This window comes from Anabas testudineus, chromosome 3 (genome assembly GCF_900324465.2).
Source record: "Anabas testudineus chromosome 3, fAnaTes1.2, whole genome shotgun sequence".
In the NCBI taxonomy this organism is placed as follows: Eukaryota; Metazoa; Chordata; class Actinopteri; order Anabantiformes; family Anabantidae; genus Anabas; species Anabas testudineus.
This window is the reverse complement of record NC_046612.1, coordinates 15,498,400-15,520,990: the sequence shown is the minus strand read 5'-3', so window position 1 is coordinate 15,520,990 and position 22,591 is coordinate 15,498,400. Positions and strand designations below refer to the sequence as shown.

Sequence of the window (22,591 nt, the reverse complement as noted above, 5' to 3'; positions counted from 1 at the left end):
ACCACAATGTCCTCTTTTAGGATTTTTGTTTTACTTCTCAGGCCACCAACAGTAAATCCTTTCTCCCTCCAGCCAACTCCTGGTTTTATACAGTCATGGTTTTCTGCCTCTTCGTTAGACGTTGGACGCTGCAGTTGGCAGATTTGAATTGCTACCACGGCGCTGATGGAAAATTCCATTTAATTTTTACTGTTAACAAATGGTTTATATGGCCTGCAGCCATGGTATCTTTTTGTGTGGTCCAGAGATGTCCTGCACACGCTATCTGGTGTACAGAAAATGCCCCATAATTAAGCATCAGACAGAGACTGAATGTGCTGCAAAATGTCAATAACATTTATATCTGTCCAGTCGTTTGTATTATGTTTTATTGAGTCTCAGGACAACCTCTGTATTCTTAATAGTGAATTTTATACCCTTTAGTGCACAGCGTATGAACCATGCTCCTCCAGCCTCTTTAACTGTGACTGAGACAATTAACGTAAATCTGTCATCAGTGCAGATAATATCACACCTTCACTTTAATCTCTCCTTTCAAACCATTCTTGCTATTATGTTAAATGTTTTATATCTAACACTATTCATCAAATTCCTTTTTTTATTTTAATGGGATTAGAACGAATCATGGATTTGCTTACAGCAGTGAGGCGAATATGCAAGTGTGAGTTGAAGGTGTGGTCCCAAAACAGAAGAAGATGAAGTAAAAATCTTTCACTTTTATGGTCATACTGTAAATTCAAGTAGAAAAAAAAAAACAGTTAAACTTACTTTGACTAAAAAATGCACTTAAATTTCCGAGTGCTCCAGCCTCTTAATGTGGGTAAAATTAGATGACAGCAGAAGAACGCTTCTGTTTTATGTGTCAAAAAATAATATTACAAATAATAATACATGAGTTGAAGCACTACAGTTGAGGCCAGAGATAAAATGCTCCTTTTATTTACTTCTGAATATGCTACCTGACTTTTCAAGCAAACAAATCTTAAACCTGACCTTGATTTTATTTCTGATCACTGCCCACAGATGTCTTTGGCTGCACTGGTCAACGCTGTATTAACGTCTCCTTAAGATACAATTTCTCCTATGTACCACATCTAACAAGCAGCAGAACAGTAGCAGAGCACAGAGAAGCAGGGAGGGAGTGAACTGCTTATTAGGACAGTATCACTGATCAATCTGCCAATCAGTGAGTGAATGAATGAATAAATATATGTTAACTGAATAAATGAAAGAACAAATTAATACGAGTGACTCTAAGAAAGACTGAATGCATCCAAATGATAAGTTAGTTTACCAATCTGCAATCTTCATCACTAAATGTGTGAATCCAAATTTAAATGAACTTAGGACTGAATGGATGGTGAATCAGTGCATGAAAGGAAGAAGGTAATTGATGAAATAGTGAGTGTGCGTATGAAAGAAACTCTCAACTAACAATGAATGACTTGCTCTTCAGTGGTGGTGAAAACATGGCTTACAGAATAAACCAGTGAGAAAGAATGAGGGAATAAATGAATGGACGCATCAATACATGAGTTCATGAATGAAAGTCAGTGACTGAATGGATCAAACTAAGTGAATCAAAGAAGGGATGAATGAGTAATGAGGAGAGTATAGAGTCAAAGAATGAATGAATGAATGAATGAATGAATGAATGAATGAATGAATGAATGAATGAATAAGAGGCGTACTGTATGGTTGCTTCGTTGGGTGCTTTAATGATGGCATGTAAATGTTAGAGGTATTCCAACCTATTAAAACTCTACAAATTCAAATCAGTTTCAAGCAACAACCAGACGTTGACGTTTTCTGTCGAATGCTTTTAAAGACAAGGACTTGCATGTCTTCTAAATACACATGAATTCTTCAAACACACTGTAAAAACTCCACTGTCACACGTACAAATGTTAAATGTAGATTTTCTTTCTTCAAACATTTTGTAGTCAGACTCTAATTCTCCCCCCCCACACTGACGTCCTTCTACATGTTCATTTGTTGCCTTCTTCAGTCGTGTTTTTTTTTTTCCCGTTGTGGTATGTCAGCATGTGGGGAAAGACATATTATTAGTTATCTCACTGTTTGTCTCTGTGGGTTTCCTGTGAGCTAATTGGAGCCCTCCCATGCGTCCCTGCTGAAAAACTGCATGTTTGTGGGTAAAAATAGGTACTGCATTTCCTGCTGTGCCAGGGACTGGATTTGTTTCAAAAAAGACCCCTCCTTGGTTCTACTTGTTAATTCTAGTGGCTTCTGCTGCATCTAAAATAGCGCAGTCAGGTACAAATCCACACAAAATACACTGTGCATTGTATTATTAACAACGAGACATAGTGTAAAACAACACAACAGACAGAAATCTGCTGACTGAACAGTCATTTTCACACTTACATAACTTAATAATAAACCAACACCTTGTTTCTTACAGTATCCTGCAGTCATACTCCGCCACATGGTATCATTAGTGACATTTTAGTGAGTAAAACATTGTTGATATTAGCTTCTGTGTGATGAAGTTTGCTGGTACATAACTGTGACTATTTGATTCCCCTTCCACCGGAGTTCAAAGATAAACCTGCATAGGTGCTATATGCTAATTAAATATTGTAAATCAAGTCATTTTTCATGGAAATAATACAGATTTTTTTGTTAGTTAGACAAAGCCAAACATTTTAGGATACTGGGAAACTGGGATGGCTTTTTTTTATTTTTATTTCAGAGACTAAATGTTAATAGAAATAAATGGTATGTGCAGCCTTTACATTATTATTTGTATTTTCTATACATTTCCCCAATATAATAAAACCCTTTTAATAATAATGCTGTCAATTTGATGAAATGTGATACAGAAGGATAAGCTGTAGTATGTAGCGTTATCTGCACTGGCCGTGGTTTATAATAACACGGGGGTAGAGTTTAAAACTCTGGAAAGTTATCATGGAGGAATTTGGTTTATCTTTTGTCTCTCATGCACTATATGTATGGGTTGGTTTCCTGGGCAGACATGTTTCTACTTCTTTGTTGTTTAAAAGCAGTTAATTACATGTAGGATAATACTTCGCTGAGCAGTGCAGTTACTCTCTAACAGAAAGAAACCCTATTTTAAACCTAAATCCAGGCCTAACAGATGCAGGTCCAGGAAACCTTCTGGCCTAAATGGCAGTTATGATGTCTTCAGATAACGCTGCCAGTTTGGGAAGGAGTTCGCTGTTGGCAGAAGTTCGTGCTTTTGTTTCTTTTTTCGTCCGCTCTCTCTCTGTGTGCACATCAGACTCTGTCTGTTTGTCACACTGGATCGATTGGCTCCGTGTTATGTTCCATTCCCATGCATTATGTTGAAAACACTCTCCCCAAGGATCGGGTGGAGGGCACACAGAAACCTGTGTGTTTGGGGTTAATGTAATCATTGTCACGGCAACAAAGACTGGAATCTCTGATAGGGCCTATTTGTCTATGGAAAACACTGTCCCGAAGCGTGTGTGTTTACGTGTCCATGTGTTCTAGTTTGGTAAAGTGTAAGTGTTAAAAACACACAAAAAAAAACATCTGCGTGTGAACATTTGCACTGTGCGTTCTGCACTTTATTTTTTCCATGTCTCACCCTTCAGTTTGGAAAATGTGTTTTGGAGAGCAGAGTTTTTCCAAACAGATCACTGGCAAACAGGAGGACTCTAAATTATACGAGTGACTTTGTTATGTGATTCACTCTTGTGCACATTCTGGAGTGAAATTCAAAAAAAAAAAGGAACCTCGTGATATCAATAACAGTTCGGGGTCTTGGCGGTTGTGCTCCATGCTGTTTTTAAGTGGCTCTCTGTAACAGCTGGGGAACAGGGCTTAATCCACAGTGAGGGGCTGAATTATGCATTATACTGTGAATGTTACACCATGTCTATTTAAATGCACTATTTGTCCTGTCTCCTTGGTGTACACTATTTCTGCAGCGACTCAGCTTGTTGATGCCACATGAAGAGAGAGAGTGTGCAGGAGAAGAAAGAACGGTGACTTCAGTGTTACATGCAAATATCCTCTGTGCTTCTATAGTGACTATTTGATGCTATGATACTTTTTACTGTTTTGGTAGAGGTCATTTCATGTGCATTGTTTCAGACAGAGTGTTATGCACATTTGAAGTATGTCTTCACTCCTCATTTCGTGCTTTTTGCTCTTTGTCGTTTCATTTAATGAGTCTGCTGGGTGGGAACTAGGAAATAAGCCTGTCTTTCCCTCACATTTTTACCGTTACTGTAGTATTTTGAGTTGTTATTCCTATACAGTCTGACCTTGCTGGATACAGTATCATTTTTGGCTTTAACACAGTGGAGATGAGTAAATGGGTACAGCACATTTCTAGCCTTTGATATTGTGGCACATCTGACACATTTTGTCTGAGCAGCTTGTAAAGACATTAACACTGTAAGTGTCAGTACTGTCCTAGCAACATTTGGCTTATTTCTTGCTTTTGGTTTTGATACAAATATGCCATGTTTTAATTTGCTTTATTCAAATATGGCTATCTACTTAAATTCCACACAGAGAGGTTTGACTACATGTACAAACACAGGCTGATAACATGAACTCTGATTAAGGCATGTTGGCGTAATTTGAAGTGTTTATCTGAAAAGTTCTTAAGTTACACATCACGTTTATCAAGTCTGGCTGAAACTAAGTGGTTTCAGTCGAGGTAAAACTGTAATAAAAAGAAAAAAAATATTATTGTCATTATTGATTGCTGATGTTTGGCAGCAACACAGAGTGCAGACGGCTGTTGGCCTGAAGTACTCCCGAAATAAAAATCAAATTAAATTATAACTGAAAAGCAAACATTTCTTATATACATAACAGCATGTCATGTTAAGAAAAAGTTAGGTTGTAGCTACTTATAAGAAGACATTTCCGGGAAAAATAAAACAGACAGGAAGGCGTAAAAAAACATTGATGCAAGGATGAGTCCCAACTTTGGAAACACTGAGATACAGAGACAACGGCAATTCTCCACTCTCCATGTCCAGAATGAAGTTTAATGGTGATCTGGGAAGCTAGCCCATGATCAATCTAGTAATTATCGCTACCTTTATAAGACTGCAATTAACCTTAAGTGTCCTATCAGGCAATATTCAAGCACAAAGGAAAAGACCTTTTTCAGTTGTCCTCATCAGCTGTTTGCAGAGCCTGTCTTTGCCTTTCACCTTTTTTTTTTTGTCTTGTTAATGAAGTCCAAATGTCTGTCTGAGCCGCCCTGACCAGATGCCAAGCAGGCCTTCCCTTTCTGCTGTTGTGGCAAAGTTTTCACAAATCGTTTCATTTTCTGCTATTCAGGCTATAAATTTAGGAAACACTGTAATTCTTGCAATTTCAGTTCTAGTGATTTGGCAACACTCGTGGGTAACACGTTTAACAGTAAGTGCTACATGCTGCGGCCACCATCAACACTTGCTGAGCTGCTACTTTGTCAGAAATGCAACAGAAGAACAGCGGGTGTATGTGTTTGCAGATCAGACAAACAAAATTTTGTTTTAATAAAGTCAGTCGGAAACATCATGCCAGGAGCAGCTATGATCTGATTTCAAGTTTTCGTTGTCGCTGGCCTCGTGTGGGTGGTGTGCAGCCCATCGAACAGCTCCCGGAGGTTGTTTTCTTCTTCTGTGGACAGCAGAAGTGATTTGCAGATGACAAATGACAAAAATTAGAGTTGTCTGAGAAAATACATTTTTGATGAACAGTCATGGTTGGCGCCAACCTTAGGGTGGGTCTCACATTAAAACCCACAGTTGGCTTTGCCATTTGAACAATTTGTCAGAAGGAAATCTGCATTGGCACTAACATAATAGAGTTCTGATACCGAACAGTCAAGAGTGAAACGGATACCAATAAGAAAAGATGACTGGAAATCATTAGTGCATTTGAAAACAATTTGAACCCTGTGTCAATAATAGCAGACTTAGTTACCAACAGTGAAAACTGCTACACGGAGAGATAAAAATAGAATGCAATTACATTAAATTGCTAATTACTATAACCTGAAAGAACCTTAAGCACCCAATCTATACTTTTTTCTAGCCAGAGGAAATGATGTTTTTACAAATCTGAAACAAAGTTTTGCTCTTGAATTAGATCTTGCCTTAACAACATCAGCAGAGTGGCTGAAAAACTGGATTCATAATACTGAATTATAGTAGTCAGTCAAAATGTTTATGCAGATGTTGTCTCAGGTAGTCAGACTCCCATAGAGGAGTGGTAGCAATTATAGTGTGTACTGTATAAAATGAGGCTTAGTGAGCGGAGTGGGATGTGTTAGGAAGAAAACAAACCTGTACATTGAAATCAAAAAGGCTTTTTAGATGAGAGCAGGAGGAGATCTGCAAAAGAAAAGTTCTAAGAGACCGAGGTATTTTTGAGGGGCTGTATCTACCTCAGTATCATGAAAGGCACGCGATGTCTTCAGTACCAACACGGCATGTGGTCTGTGACGGAAAAGTACGAAAAACACTGTCTGAAACCATGAAAGGATTACGTGAAGAAGGCTCAACTGGCAACATAGTGGTTTGCTACTGACAGAGTGTGATGGAAAAGCTGCAGGATAATTGACTCTGCTCTCCTCATGCAATGCAGGACCTGTTCACAGACACTGTATCATGACAGTGAATCTCTACCTGAAGGCTTTAGCTTTAGAAAAAAAACAAATCACGCAGACACACAAACAACAATCCAACAAAAACTGCATGAGTTTATGTATTAGTAGTAGTGATTTGTGTGTGTACATTTTCCAGCTGTGGCCATGAACAGAACACCACTGTTAGCAAAACGTGTATACATTTGCATTCAGAGCAGTGAAACAGTACAAGCACACAATCATAACAATTATTAGTGCTGCACTGACAGGAAGTGAATAAATCAGTCATAAGCAGGGTCACAAGATGGTTAAAGAGGAGAAAGACATCTACTGCTCTATTGTTCCTCCAAGATTTGGATTTCCAAACTGGATTTGCAGATAAATCGTGCCGATGCCAGATATCTATTGGTGTGATGTCATGTGAAGCTGTAGCTACCGATCAATTTGTAAGAGAAGAAAACTCCTTTTTTAATCTTGTGCAAATTTAAACTGTCTTGCTTTCAGAGCCGAAACGATCAGTCAGAAGATAATTGGTGAAACTGGGAAACTGAACCGCTCACAACTCAGAAGCTTAAACCTGTGAGGAGGGGTCAAGAGCCAAAAACGATAGACGCTCCACTACTGTTGTAATCAGTTACAGATGAATAAAACCCTCTTTCCTCAGGTTACGCACAGATGTGACCGCTGCTATTTTTATCTCCCAAAAAGCAACTGTAACACAAAATGCAACAGCTAAACTGTTCTCCGCGTGTCCGTATCACACTAAAGCAAATTTAATATCACTGTACTGAGGCCTGCTGTGGATTATATCCTCATTATTCACGCTTGCAAACTGCCAAGTGTAGCGTTGAGGTGAGCTGAGTCAAACAGGTGAACAGGGCCAATGTGTGAGTCACTGCGCTCATGTTCATGCTGGGCAGTTTTACAGATTTATAATAACTTAAATATGTCAAGTTTCAGCTTCGCACTTCCAGTCACACTTGAAGGGTATTTTCACATATGTTTTCAAACTGGAACGACTGACAACAGAACATATTCCTTTTTCTGCATCGCCTCAGTGCTAGGAATGGACAGATGTGTCTGACGCATGATCACAGTTTCCCATTTAAAAAAAAAGCAAAAAGCAGCCAGTTGGAGAGGAGAAAGTAAGAAGCTGGCCATCTGGGAAAGAGACTGCACTGGTGGAAAAGCCTGTAAGAGCAAGCAGCTTTGATTTTTGCTAGAAAAAGGGTGGGGTTGCCATGTCTCCTCAAGATGTTTAAAAAAGTCAGACTGTGTGCTTTATTGGATTTCCAGGATGCTAATTTTCCATTCACAGTAAATGAACGGGCAGAACGAGAAACTTACCATTAACTTCGGCTGAGCCTCCAGAGCCACGCTGCTCATTAAGATCTCAAAGTGAAAGAAAATAAATGAAGATTTCTGAGAGAGGCATGACTCGGGACAGACAGGAGACGCTGTGGGAGCTGTGACGGACAAATTAATTCAGTAGTTTGACAAGGCACAGTGTTGCGGTCCAGCCATGAGGAGGACTCAGCGGAGCGCTCTGACAGAGCAAAACCAAAACATGGCTGCAGTGCCATGGTAACCACATGACGGTCAGCTGTCATCGCTTTCTGAATTTATTGTGTGTCAGCTGGGTCGAGCTAATGCTGGTTCGGAGGCAAAGTTTTTACTTTTCCCACACACCTTGTTGTTTTCGCTCGTGTGTGCGTCTCATTCCACCCTGATGCAATCCTCAGTGGCTGTTCAGCATCAATCTCTGACACTGAACAACCAGAATTGCAGATAAACAGCACACAGCTTGTGTAAGGCACTTCATGGTTACAGTTGTTTTATTCTAATGATTGAAAATGACCTGGAGGGGAGGTGTAATGCACAGAGCTGAGTGCCTGTAAGAACTGAAGTCCCTGCTACTTTGCCCTTTTTGAAGTGCCCTTCACCGCCTGTTTGTTTGTTGGTTTAATCGAACTGCCACATGCCTCTGAAGATGTATGTGCATGACTCTGCAAAGGCAGATGTTGAGTGGGCAGTAATGTGATGTCTGGTCTCATAAAATCCCACCTCTGCTCATGCCAAGAACTGGGAGGTTAGATATAAATAAGGGCAACAAGGGCATCACCTTCATGTTTAGGCCAAAAAGTTTACATACACCCATAAGCATAAATATATAGGGATATTGGGATTTAAATAATTAGTTTGAACAGATTTCTGCTGAGGCAGGATGACTGTACAGCATACATCTTTAGGGTTTTCTGACAGACACATGCTCAAAACTAAACATTTGGGGGTATGCATAGATGGAAAGGAGGGAGAGATATAGTTAATAGTTGTCATGCATACAACAGCACACAACAATAGATGATACACAAATAATTGTTAGTTGCAGCCCTACATGAGGCTCCACGAGCACATTGCTACAACTGCGTGCGAGCACAATGGCAGAGATGCACACTCCGGTTCAGATTTAGAAGACTGCACACAAATGATTTTTTCCTCAATCACAGTGAGAGTGAGATGTGGGTGAACATGACTACTAACTGCTCCCACAGTTAGCCATATATGGATGCATACAGTACTTTGATCACTCCAGCTCCTCCAACAAGCATGTTTGGCAGCGCATGCAAGTAGGAAGAAGGCTGGGAATGTGTCTGCATTGCTTTGTTGGATATCGTTGCAGGTAGGTGGCTGGCTGCTCCGTGTGCATATGGGAGGAGGCATGTGGTAATCTGTCCTCCCCAGGCCAACAAACAGGTTGGCAGTGACAAAAATGATGAACATCACAACTAAATTGGGAGATAAACGAGGCAAAACTATTTCCGCAGGGTATACGTGGTGGTCACGGAAAGTTGAGAAGTGAACACCGCTGCTCCTCCTCTGCTGTTTTGAGTAACACGACGCCACAGTGATCTAGAAAGCATCATATTCAGTCAAAGTACGTGTTGAGAAGCACATTTAAACAAAATATTGCCTCTTAGAGGAGATTATACTCAACACGGTAACAGATTACATTTTCAGTAGGCTGGCATCATCCACCCATTCATTATCCCAACCACTTTTCTTCTTAAGGGGTGTGGGGGGCTGGAGCCTGTCCCAGCAGCCCTTGGATAAGAGATCACAGGGTACACACTGGACAGGTCACATGGCGGACATATAGAAACAAACAACCACCTATGGGCGATTTAGACTCCACCACTTATCTAATTGCCTAACTGCATGTCTTTGGACTGTGGGAGGAAGCCGGAGTGAACCTACGGAGGCAGAGGTGGATTTGAACCCAGGTCTGACAGTGCTAACCCCTACACCACCATGACGCCTTAATCTGGTGTCATAATTATTATTTTTATGTACTGAACATAAACAACAGTAAACAATCACTTGAACAAATAAGAACAATTCATCTTGTTTTAATCCATTTCACTTCGCCGTTTACCGACTTTATAAATCAGTCTGATCACTTTATGTGTTGATAAACGTGATTTTCAGCAGCAGTTTTCACACTAATTGCTTGTTCCTTATGACCAAACCTCTAACAAAGTACAATTAAGTCTTAATTCAAAGTTCCTACCTATTTTTTATCTGCCATAGTTTCATTTAGAAAGTTGTGTTGCCAGTGTTGCTGTGTGGTCAGAGCAACAAACACATTGAGGCTTGATCAAATTCTTGCCTGCAATTAAAAACGAAGAATTGACTATTGAACCTCGTAAACGAAGATATGGCTTTAATTAAACCCAGCAGATCATCTGAGGTGGGATCTAAAAAACAGTTCAACACTTCAAACTAGCTGGTTTTCTTTTCTACTTGGGGGCAGCAGAAATAATCTGTGAACTTATTTTGACATGACGTGTCATCAGTTGATATTATGAGCATGTTTACACAGTTATGGAGCAACATTATCATGGATTTTCTGATTTGAAGTCATGTTTATGTTCACCCTATGAATATAAGTCAGCTCACTTTTAGCTCTGTTTTGGCCTCAACCAACACCTTAATGAAATATATTGACCTTCAGCAGCTAAATAGTTCACAGTGTTCACCAGGTAGCTTGCTCTGGCTTAACTACTTGTAATATAATGATGCATTCAATGTGTGAGGCGGATTCGCAGGTCATGTAAAAAGTGAGTTTAAATTCGTTTAAAACATTTCAACAGGCTGCTTGTTTTGCATTCATATGCCACAGTAGTTTAAATTGTTGAGATTAGCATCCATCTAATGCCTCACTGTTTTTTGACACTTCTAATCATATATCCAAAAACACAATTACAATGGGTCAGTTGTGCAAAATGAATTCTAGTTTGTAATTTACTTTGTAAATTGGGGGATATATTGCCAGCAGCTACCATTATCAAGGGAAACAACATGGTAATTTTTATGCTTGGCAACACAACTGGCAGGCATCTGCTGTTGATAAGTGATTGTAGGCGTTTCATTAAGTCACTGTTGAAGTACATATGTGAGAAATGCCTGCGGGGGCACGAGATAGAGGAGGCTGGTTTGGAGGTGGTATGATGTGACTGACGGGGATGAGCAGTTAATGACAGTTTTCATTTTGGGTAAGCAGCTCTGTGCTTTTGTTCACACAAATTATGAAATTGTGCTTAATGTACCATGATCACAGTTAAAATTTATACACAGAATATATAAAGTGTGAAACATTAAAAGTGTCTGTATCACAGAAGCCTTAAAAAACTTAAAACATTAGGAAAGCAGCAAAATATTTGACACAAAAGAGCTAAGATTCTTATCTATCACTCAAAACCAGCAGGAAGTTGGTGTCTGATCAGTCCCAAATTCAATCTGCAGCATGACAATAACCCCGCGTCATAAAAAACTATTAAGAGACATGTAGAACACAACAGACCGTAGTCCCCACAGGGCTGTGATCTCATGATCCCAGAGACAGTCTGGGATCATATGCAGCAGAAAACACTGAGCGTTTGCCTAGAACCTCCTCAGATCCCCTCTTATCATAGTCACAGTGCAGTTTTTATGCCGTCGCTTGGCACCAGCACGTGCACATATAGGGACTACTTCAAAATCAATAAACCCCCTTCAGTGACTTGTAGAACACTGGATCTTTTTGTGAAGTTGGTTGAACTGCAGAAGCTGCAGTCTGTGATTTAGCAGAAAGGCCATGCATAACATTGGCAAAGCAGCTGACTTTATTAATTATTTACTGTATCTATCTATCTATGTGCACAGTGACAGGACCACTTTGCATTTTAGTTATCAGACGATTCTCTAAACATGAGTCAGGAACGTCTTTATTCGCAGATTTTAGAGGTTAGAATTGCAGCTGTCCTCAAAATCAAGTCATGGTCCCCCTCTAAATTCCTGCTGACTTTATGCAGTGCTAGCACAGCGCATCTATAATTTTAAACATATCATCATTTATGGAGATGAACTTTATCTTGAGACCTCAGTCTCTCTTCCTGACTTGCTACTTTTAATCAAAGGGGATGAGAGGAAGTGATGTAATTAGTCATTATTGACTCCATTTCCCCCCAGTAATAAAGTGTTCTGACTGGCCTGTGCCTGGTTGCACACTGTAACACAAATGCCTGGAAAAAAAAAAAAAACGTCTCCTGTGCCATCTGGTTTCAGGAGAATAGTGTGGGGATACCATGTGTTGCAGCTGAGAGTCTGTGAAGTAACACAACGTTGAAGCATCCAGCCTTTTCCAAACGTTGTTGTAATATCACAAACAGCAAAACTTGACCGAACTTACTTAAACATTCCCAGTTCTAGCGTAGGACGGATTACTGTAACAATAATCACTGTTTTACAGAACCTGCAGCTCGATCACTCCGGTTTATCTGAGGTCATCTCATCATTTAGGGGCAATGCTGAGATATTTCAGTGGTAGACCAACTAGTACTGCCATACTCACAGACATACAATCCACTAAATACTGTAAAATCATTTGATTTTAGTTGTCTTTACATTTTCCTGTTCTAGCAGTCTGTTAAACTCAGCAGACAAGATGCGTCCAAGAGTGCAAACAGTCTTAGCTTTGACATTTTGGACTGTAAACCCTTCGTTCTGTCAGTACAACGCGGGGCTGAAAGATTAGATAAGAGCGGCCTGTCTCTTTTTATCTGTGTCACAGACAAGAAAAAACATCTCAACTTATAGATTCGTCGGCTGCTGGCACAGAAGCAACTGGCACTAACCCAGTTATCACCTGCTTCTCCTGAAGCAGTCTCATGCTACATATTGTACATTTATTCACGTAATTAAAGTCACTGTAGTTTGTTGTATTCAGTATGTGTCTATGTTTCATTCGTCTACAGGTAGCGTGAACGAGAGTATCTTGACATTAATCTTGTGTTCTGACTACTGTCTCCATTTGTGTCCTGCCTTTAATCCACCATTACAGCCTGCCGTGGTGTAATGTGACTCACTGTGTTGCACATGTGCTTTCCAAACAGCACCTCTCACCCTCACATCACCTGAAGCCTGACTTGTCATGCAGCGGCTCACACATCTAATGAGGACTGTGCGAGCCAATAACACAACAGCGATACGGGGAATGCTCGGGTTTGGGCTCCGTTGGGCACATTCGCAGACAAGTCTGCCTAAATGAACAGCATCAGATAAGCAGATGCGCAAGTTTGTTTTTTTCCCCCATAGAAAAGTGCTGACAGAGAGCTTGGTGGCAGGGTTGAAATGAGCACAGCGTGTGTTCTGTCCCTGGTGAACATTGCGCTGCACATAATGCCGATCCCGGCCTGAATATTTATAGCCTATCATGTGTTCATCTGTGTATGTTAGTGTGCATGCGTGTGACTGGGAAAGCCAGTGTGGATCTGAGAGCCCTGCAGGGGTGTGAGGCAAGAAGCAGCAAGAGGCAGAAAATCCACACCGCCTTTGGATTAGTGTTAGCAAGCAGGAAGCAAGGCACCACACTACATGTGCACTCTCAAAGATCCATGATTATTTTGATTTTTATTTTTCTGTCGTGGGTTTGCAACATAACCCTCCCTAATGTAGTGGCATGAAAACCTTCTAGGGCTGAAGTGCATCTGCTTGCTGATGTGTGTCATTTGATCAGATTGGTAATTGCTGTAAAATTACAGTGATTGTGGAAATTGCAGTGCGGTGCTCATGTCATAGACATACAACAGGCATTTGTCAATGTGCAAACGCTGTGGGGATTTGTTAACCCTGCAAAAACAGCATCCTGTGATTTTACAATACCACAGGGTCCTGTGAACATTTGTGTCTCCTTGTTGTTGACGGTTCATCAAGAGGAAATGTGATATCTTTAGCACAGGAAAGTCAAAGTCAGATTAAACTACAGGTGTGTCTCCTGGACAGCACCGTGCTTCATCTGGAAACAGTAACAGGTGACTCGCCTGTCAGGTTCTCACTGGCGCTTTCATGATAGTTGAGAGTGCCTGCGACACACAGATCAGAGGAAGACTTTGATAGAGAAATAGAGATTTTTAACCAAAACACTTAACTGTCAGAGAAGATATTCTCAAAGGAGGGAGAGCTTAAGTTCAATCTGTCATATTCATAGAGGTCTACTTAAAAAGACATTAAAGGGGGAAGTTGGAGTTGACAGTTCTCCACCTGTAGCAGAACTAGTGGTTTTTCTTTTTTTCTCACTTGTGTAGTCTGAATTGTTTTGTACCAAGATCAATGTGAAGGCGAAAGCACAGCACAAATGGCACAGTGCCAAAAACCACGAGCTTACAGCTAGCGGCCAGTGACGGAGACCACGTCTTATTGCACCTGCCTGTGCAGACAGCAGCTATTAAGTTGCTGATTAACACGTTACGGCTGATATTAATGTTGGCTGCCACAGAAAGCATCTTTAATGCACCGTTGATTTTGATCAAACAACCATATTAAGGAACAAAATAAATATAACTTGTGTAGAACAAGTCACGGCGTCCTCACGCTTACCCTGCTTCCTACATACCATGTACCTCACTGTAAGTCTTTTTAGATAAAAGTGTCTGCCCAGTGACACGTGTCGATGAAGAAAACCATTTAGTGACTGACTCCAACTCATCCAATCTTTTTCTGACAGCTGAACACAAACACAGATCTATTGCTACACAAGTCTGAGATGTGGGCCATGATTCAAAGGTCTACACTGGGCTAAACTCCGACAGATAGAACATGTGGGGATCAGCTGGAGGTTGTCGTCGTTTCAGAAATCTGTTGAGCCATTTGGATTTATTAACTCTATCAACCCCCTGCAGTTATGTTAATATCATTTTGTGCTTTGGGGCTGTAAAATCCTTCCCCCACACAATGTCATACCTGCAGACTCCATCTCCTCCCGTCTCAACTGGATACTTTCTACACCACCATAATGATTTTAAATCCAGTACCCTGGAAAAAAAAAAAACAGCTCCTGGGTTCTTGAATTGTGAATAGGAAGAGCTTCTGGATACCAAGTGCTTGTATAGATCTGAACAGGTTTAACCTGCTGCTCTTGGCTTAGCCTTGAGCAGGCAGTGACCTAAGGTGATAGGCTGTGGGATTAATAGATTTGTGCATGTGACACTATAAACTGTCCCGCCTGCAGCTGGGCCACTGAAGTGAGAGCATCCAGGTGTGTGTACAACTGGTTGACTTACTTAGCAAGTAATTATTTCTTGAATTTTTACATGATTTCCATTCATTTTCTATACAATTGCAAGGAAAAGTATGTGAACCTTTTGGAATTTTATGGTTTTCTGATTTTCATCTAAGTCAAGAATATTAACAACTATGATGTGCCTAAAAAATTCAGATCTTTAATGTTAATTAATAATCTTTTTTAAGAAAAACCATAAAAAATTGGTAGTGAAAAAATTAAAAAAATGAAGTCTTCTTCTTCTGTTGTGTGTTTTGGGTCATTATCCTTCTTCTACAAAGTTTCAGCTCACATACAGACATTCTCACATAGTCCACAAAACATTTATCCAATACGGTTGTGCAGTGTCAATGTGCTGTTTGGCAACCTTCAGGCGTGGAACAATGTTCTTTTTAGTAAGCAACAACAATTCTTTATCGCAGATCCTCTGAAAGCTCCTTTTGGTGAGGCATGCCTCACATAAGCGTATTCTTCTTGTGCAGAGCAAAGTCAAAGTGTTAGAGTGGTTTTTGTCAGTGGAAGTTGCTCTAGTCCACACCTCCAAACAAATTTTCTTAAGGTTTTTATGGTTCTTCTCAATAAAGACATTCAGACATTCAGTTATGATTTTAGGTACATTATATTTGTGAATACTCTTGACTTAGATGAAGATCAGATCACATGTTATCACAAATTAATGCAGAAAACTATGATTCTATTCGAAAAGGTTCACATACTTTTTCTTGCCATTGTATATGGTCTGGACATTCAGCCTCATTAGTGCACACGGTGTGAGGTTTGCAGCGTCCACACACATCTCTCCTTTGTCACTGGTGCTTTATTGCTAAGCCTCTAATGAGAAACTGTCTGGATAGATTGCTCATTGTATTAGATTAGTGTGTGCTGGAAGGCTGTGGGAACCTGCCTACCGGACATACATGTGATGAAGTGTTAATCCAAAATCAACAGAGAGAAAAACACAAAATGCTGTTGGTTTTTCATTATCCCTGGTATAGCATCTTTTGTTTAGGGAGAATGCTTTAACGTTTGATTTTAAAAGCCAAACGACAAACTGACAAGATTACAGAGCGACCCAGTTTAGTACAGACAGTATTAACCGATAATGAGACCGGCAAACCACAGCGGTGATCTGAAAATCGTAGTCACACTCTTCAGGATCTTCAGGTCAAAAACAGACATGACTGACAGATTAATTACGGAGCTGTGTCTAATGTATTTACCCTGCTGAAGTTGAGTTTGCACTGGGAACTGTAAATGCTGGAACATGTGTCATACACGCGTAAGCAGATTTGCCAGGTGACATTTCAGAGATGTTGGTTTTAAGCCGTACAGATTTGGAGTAGAATGTTAAAGTGTGTTTGGAAACTTGACAGGAAGCTGGATCAACCATTGAGTTTGTCTGACAAGCAGAGCTCCACAGTGTGTTACCTGCGATTTGTGCGCTGACATTTTAGAGCCCAAACAATTTAATACGTTAATGACAAAAAATCATTGGTTGCAGCTCTATTAATGAGCATCTTTGTACAAATAAAATACTACTGTTAGCGCGTGTGACATAAACCATTTTTCATTTTAATATCATTGTTACTGAAAGACGTCTAATAGCACTTAATTACATTATTCCAGTTCTGCCAACTTTAGCATCTAACGCTGTAACTCCTGCGGCAGTGAGACGTCGCTCCTTTGTCATTAACCATCAAGCACCCGAGAAAAAAAGAACCTGAGCTTATTTTCTGCCACGATGTTGTTGCTGTTCATAAAAATCCCACTTTTTCAACGTCTTCCCGCAGTTTGTTCTAATAATGGTCGTGAACTTCAGCTGAGATCGCAGCACGGTCACCTGCGCTCATGAGGCCGCAACACAAACACATCAACAAACATTTTATTCAGTGTGTGTTCTGGAGGTCTAGTCGGTACACTTGCACCCATTGAGTACATAATTTCAGTATAGTACTCCACCGTGCTTGACTGTAAACAGCTTTCTTCATGTGCTTTTCTCAGGCGGATACAGTAACATTAAAGGCTCAGCTTTGCTTCACTTATTTAAACGTCTCCAACATGGTTTACTCTGCGCTATTACTGACTTGAATATTGAATTCTATATTTCTGCTCTTATCATACCAGGTACAGGGTATTGGAGGGTAAATACAGAACACACTACCTGTGCTGTATTTACTAAAGTAGCTCTACCGAACAAACACAACCTGGAATGTAAACAGCCACAGGTTTAGCTCTAAAGTCTTAATAAGGGAATTAGATAAAAACACTCAGTATGTTTGTTGTAATTGCTTTGTGCCTGCTGCAGCTATGATTGCATACAGAATGCCTTCGACTCCTGGGAGACTATGTGGAAATCCTCAAATTATTGAGGTGGAGAATTATACAACAGCTGCTCTGTTTAAAGAGGACGCTTGTCTCTAATAGTCTGCATCTTAATAAGCACAAATAGCTACGACACAGAACAGTTATTCTGCGAAAGGCTTCGCCCTACAGGGGGTAGCCAGAACAACATAAACAGTTCACGAAGAAGAAGGCATTTAAATTTGAGCTAAATCGATAATACAAATGCAGCAACATAGGAAGGACGTATTAGTCTAAACGGCCACTAGCAGCGTTTTCCAGCCGTTGTTAAGATCTGGATGTCCATCATGTCGCCGTTGATTTGTTTCAATCGTGTCATACTGTTTCTCTCTGTCACTGCAGCTTGTCTGAGTTTGGTATTGATTGCAAGAGTTCCTAGACATCTTGAGCAATCAAATTGTAATTTAAGTTTTTTGTTTTCCCCTTTAGACCTGCAGTTTGGTCACAGAGTATTTGGCCTGCTTCAAGCTCTTAACACATTCAGTGGCATTGTCTGCCAAAGCTCTCATACCAATCAACTTGTGCTGTTAATTTGTATTGACCTGAATTAAACTCAGCTTTACAGCAGTGTTTTGTTTTGAATTTGACATTAAATTATTTAAAATGTGCCTCTTGTACATTTTATGCAGATTTCCAATTAAGATTTGTAATATAAAAAGAAATTTCTTAATGATTTTTCAAATCAAGGGATAACATAAAGGAGAAAACGTGGCCTTACATCGGCTTACAACAACATTAGAGTTTGCTACCAACAGCTATCAAATGTATTTAATGTGATATTGAGGAATGATTCATTATACAACTAAAGTTGTACAGCATGTAAGCAGTTTCTAATGTGTATGCACTCAGACCTATCCCCTCCCCCAGTGCTTCAGAAGGAGTCCCTGCTTAATGACCCTGATGATTATCTATAGTGGGATGCGTCTTGGCCAACCCCTGGGTGGGAAAGGAAAATATTCACAATATCAGTTCAGCATATGAGCAAACTACTCCATCTTCAGGAAGCCTTTTGCTCAAGAATGATGACAGATTTGCATCCATTTCCTGTTTCTCTCTCTCTCTGTTGCAGCGCTGCCAGCTACAGGGAGAGGGAGTATCCCCCACATCTCTGGAAATTGCAGAGAACAAGCAAAACATTATGACCGGTCATCAAGAGCATTAAGCGGACACTGAAAAGCAACAACAACTGGACGGGACCCGGCATTTGGACAAGTGGAGATGAGAGTTACTGTCTAAGATCAGTAAACTAACCCTCGGGGGTTAAGACTGGAGTTGGAAAATGAGTAAGTCGTGGCCCAAAATGATTGCCTTAATTATTACACATATACAGATGTATGAAGTGATGAAACTAAGAGACTTAAACCAGTTCAAAGATGTTTTCTTTAGATGTGAAAAAAAGTGTCTTGTAAGGAACAGATGTGAATATTTTAATATGATAGAGATAATGTTTGGTTGTAATGTCGACATAATGTTTTAGTTGGGTCGGCTTCGTAGGTGTCATTGGTTACTAAATGGTGAGTTTGCTCTCTGCTTATGCGCAGTCAGCAGTACCGACTTAATCTATTTTTATCTTGTTTCATACCGTCAACCAAACAAGGCTGGCCTGAGTCGCTCACTCAAATGCTGGCAACAAACTCTTAATTCACATTGTGTCATAACACATGAGAATCCTCATTCGGAAAGTGGAAAAGAGGGTTAGGAGAGAAATAGGAGACAAACATTGACAGACTCAATGCAACACACTGAAATACATCAGAAGAATATCCTCTTACATTAAGATCCACTTACACTAAAGCAAAGATGTCAGGCACATAAACACCATCATAAATATCTGCCACACTCACTTTCTATCACAGAAAAACAGCGGATGAAACTTGCTGGGCTTTTCACCGCCCGAGAATCATCGACGTAAAGATGAAATACCTTAGGTTTTTTTCTCAGATGCAAAATTTAGAGCTGACCAGCTGCTTTGTTGATATGTTTTCACTTTGAATTTAACTGTATGCAAAAGTAACATGGACGTGTGTTCTATATTTTTTTAAATCTAGCCTTGATAATTACATAACCAAAGGTGAAACCCTGAATTTATTGTATGTTGTGGACTTCTGGAAAATGTTGTGTTATAGATGCACACTGAATAGGAAAAAATGTACATAGCAGACGTTTCTACTTGTGTGTCCTAAGATGTGTTGCAGATAGAGTAATTTGAGACTTTTTACTTTCTTTGACTGTTATGACCATCGACCATGATCACCTGTGTTTGGTTTGTCGTCGCTGGATACAATCATGTTCATGTTGTTGTGAATGCTGCTCCGACATACTTCATTGTCAGATTTTAAGTAGCCTTTTGTTTGTTTGCCCATTGAAAATCCACCTACTCCCGCCTACTTTATTCGGTTCGCCACGACACATGCTGATGTTCTTTGGGCAGCTTTGTCAGAGAAGCATTGGATCTTGTTACGTCTGTTAGACCTGCATTGTTTTCCGTGGATGCAATGATTAGAAATGTCCACTAACATGCCAGTTTTATTTGGTTTTTGAAGTAATAAGTTATATCACATATTTTTTATGAAGACAGTGTTTTATTTTCTTACATTTTCGTTTAAATAAATGTCCTCTACATGCTGTGCTAACCATAATGGCATGTAAACGATTGAATTTAGAGCTCTGGATTTTAGTGTTCTTAGTTTTTCTTTACATCCTAACAAAATCCAAAGTTCATGTTCTTGTTTTTTTCTTAAAAAATCTCTGTAATTACCTCAATACTATCATCCCTCATAAAAGATGTTTACTGAATGTTCCAGATATTTCCTTAGTTTCAGAAACAGATGTCACTATTTTACTCCTCTTGAGGAGGATTTTTTTTAATTGCAAAGGAGCAGATACAAATTCAGTTTTCATATCTGCATACCAGCAGTTTTACAAGGAATACTAGTAAACTCCAGCTACGTTTAGTCACAGTCAAATCTGCAAAGTTGTTGGTTCTTTACAAAGTTAGAGACAGTAATAATTGAAGCTGGAAAAAAAAGAAAAAGAAGAAGTAATCCAAGGGAAACTTAACTTGTTCCACAATCATCCATAATCAGACTTAAATGTTTGTGTGGGGAACAACAACTTTAAATAACAAACATAATGTAAAGAAGAAGTATTAGTCTTATTAGTCAGAGAGTTGAAAAGTAATGCAGATGTTAGGCTACAGTTGTCTGAGTGATTTGACAGATTCGTCACCTTGATGGCATTAAATGTAAACGTGGTACTACTACTACATTTTTAATACTTGACAACGAATAAAGAAAGAAACTTCATAGAAAAAACTAATAATATCAGCATTTAAGTAATATATAAGAAAAAAAAAGTCAAAACAGAAAAGAACTTTTAACTTTTAAAGTTAAACATTTGACATTAAGATAAATGCACTCAGTATTTGTTTCTTACCAAGAGTTAGATAAGAAGATCAACACACTACATACAAAGCTACTTCCTGTTCCTGGTTTTCTTACAATAATGAAAATGCGTCACACTGTTTATTAACAGTCTTCTCATTGCACTTTTAGCAATTTGTGAGGTGCCAGGATATGCTAACCATGTATGGCTTAGCGAACCGGCTTCTGACTGTGACTGCTGTAATAATTTTCAGTTTAGACGTAACGTTGGCGAGATTGATGGCTGACGATTTTCTAAACCTTTGTTATTGTCAACATGCCCCATTCAGAGACAAAGACCAACAAAGAATTATGTCTGTTCACCGTATTGTCTGTGAATCCAGAAAATGATTTCCCTTGTTTGTCTTTTAACTCTTCAAAGCACATCAGGACATTTACACTCTGAAACTAATTACCTTAAGAAACAGCTGGCAGCAGTTATTGTGCACTTAAATTGCAAACATAATTGTAGAAAATCACTGGATGGATTATGTTCGAAAATAGTGGATACTACCACACATATTATTACTACAGTATCAGATATTTTGGCAGAAAGAAAGTTGTACTGACATATCAAATATTTTCAAATGTTCTTTATTGGTAACTTGCTGTTTTCAACATATGCTCAAAATGTAAACAGAAAATATAATCTGCTTGGTTGCAGTTACATTCTACAGTTAAGGTGTAGGTGTATATATATACATATATTGTCGTTCTACCACCGAAATGTTGTGCAGGATGAGAAGCCACTGAACTCGTGTAAACCAACACAGCAAAGGTCACCAACAGTTGGTTCTTTCTCATGGAAATCTATTTCAGACACTGGCAATGTTCTGACCATTCGTAACCTTTGGAGCTGGAGAACAACAGAGGTCTGTGGCTCAGAACTTCTTAGAGAAGTCTTGTTGTGGATTCACAAACAGAACAGTGAGAAAATACAAGTCCGCTTCAGTTTTTTCAGACTTTTTATGTTTTGAAAATAACACAAATCTTTTTCAAAATGCTAGCCCTATTCTTTCACTCTTGGTAAGAACACAAATAAGCAGATATCCTACATTGTGTTCAGATTATAAATAAAATGGACCTATAATCTATCTGTGGAGATATATTTTCAGAAGATATTTTGTTACACTGACTTTATCGGATTATGTGCCTAAAGCACAAGTCGTTTCAAACCTGAGGCCTCAGCTCTAGACCGAAGTTTGGACTTGGCAACAGTCAGGAGGAGACGGCCTGGAGATTTCACGCTGAACGTTGGCTCACACAAATATGTAGCTAGCCCCGATGTTGAACTATCGTACCGACAGCCAAGACTGGCTAGAAGCTGCAGTGCAACAATACTGATAAAAGTGTAAAGACACAAATTAATCCATTCAGTGATATGTTCAGCTACAGCTCTGTATTATCACATGCAGCACAAAAGATGCCAAGCCAAAGAGCAACATGCCCACGGGTTAGTGCAGAGAACAAGAACAGGATCAGCCTGAGAACTGAGAACCTCAAGGCCGTCAAGTCTAATCAATCAGAACAAACAAGCACAAAGGGAGAGTGAAGGAATTCTGTTTAACTAGGCTGTCTCCAACCCATTTTCTCAATCTATGAATT

The 22,591-nt window shown here is 39.6% G+C and overlaps 1 protein-coding gene across 1 annotated transcript in view; it reads left to right on the top strand.

Moving 5' to 3' along the window:
- kcna4 (potassium voltage-gated channel, shaker-related subfamily, member 4) overlaps nucleotides 1-20,892 on the top strand; it is a 34,305-nt gene extending 13,413 nt beyond the window's left edge. The window contains exon 2 of the mRNA XM_026378951.1: nucleotides 18,634-20,892. The gene's annotated coding sequence lies outside the window, so the exon portion shown is untranslated. The remainder of the gene's footprint in view (nucleotides 1-18,633) is intronic.
- The last annotated feature ends 1,699 nt before the right edge of the window (nucleotides 20,893-22,591 follow it).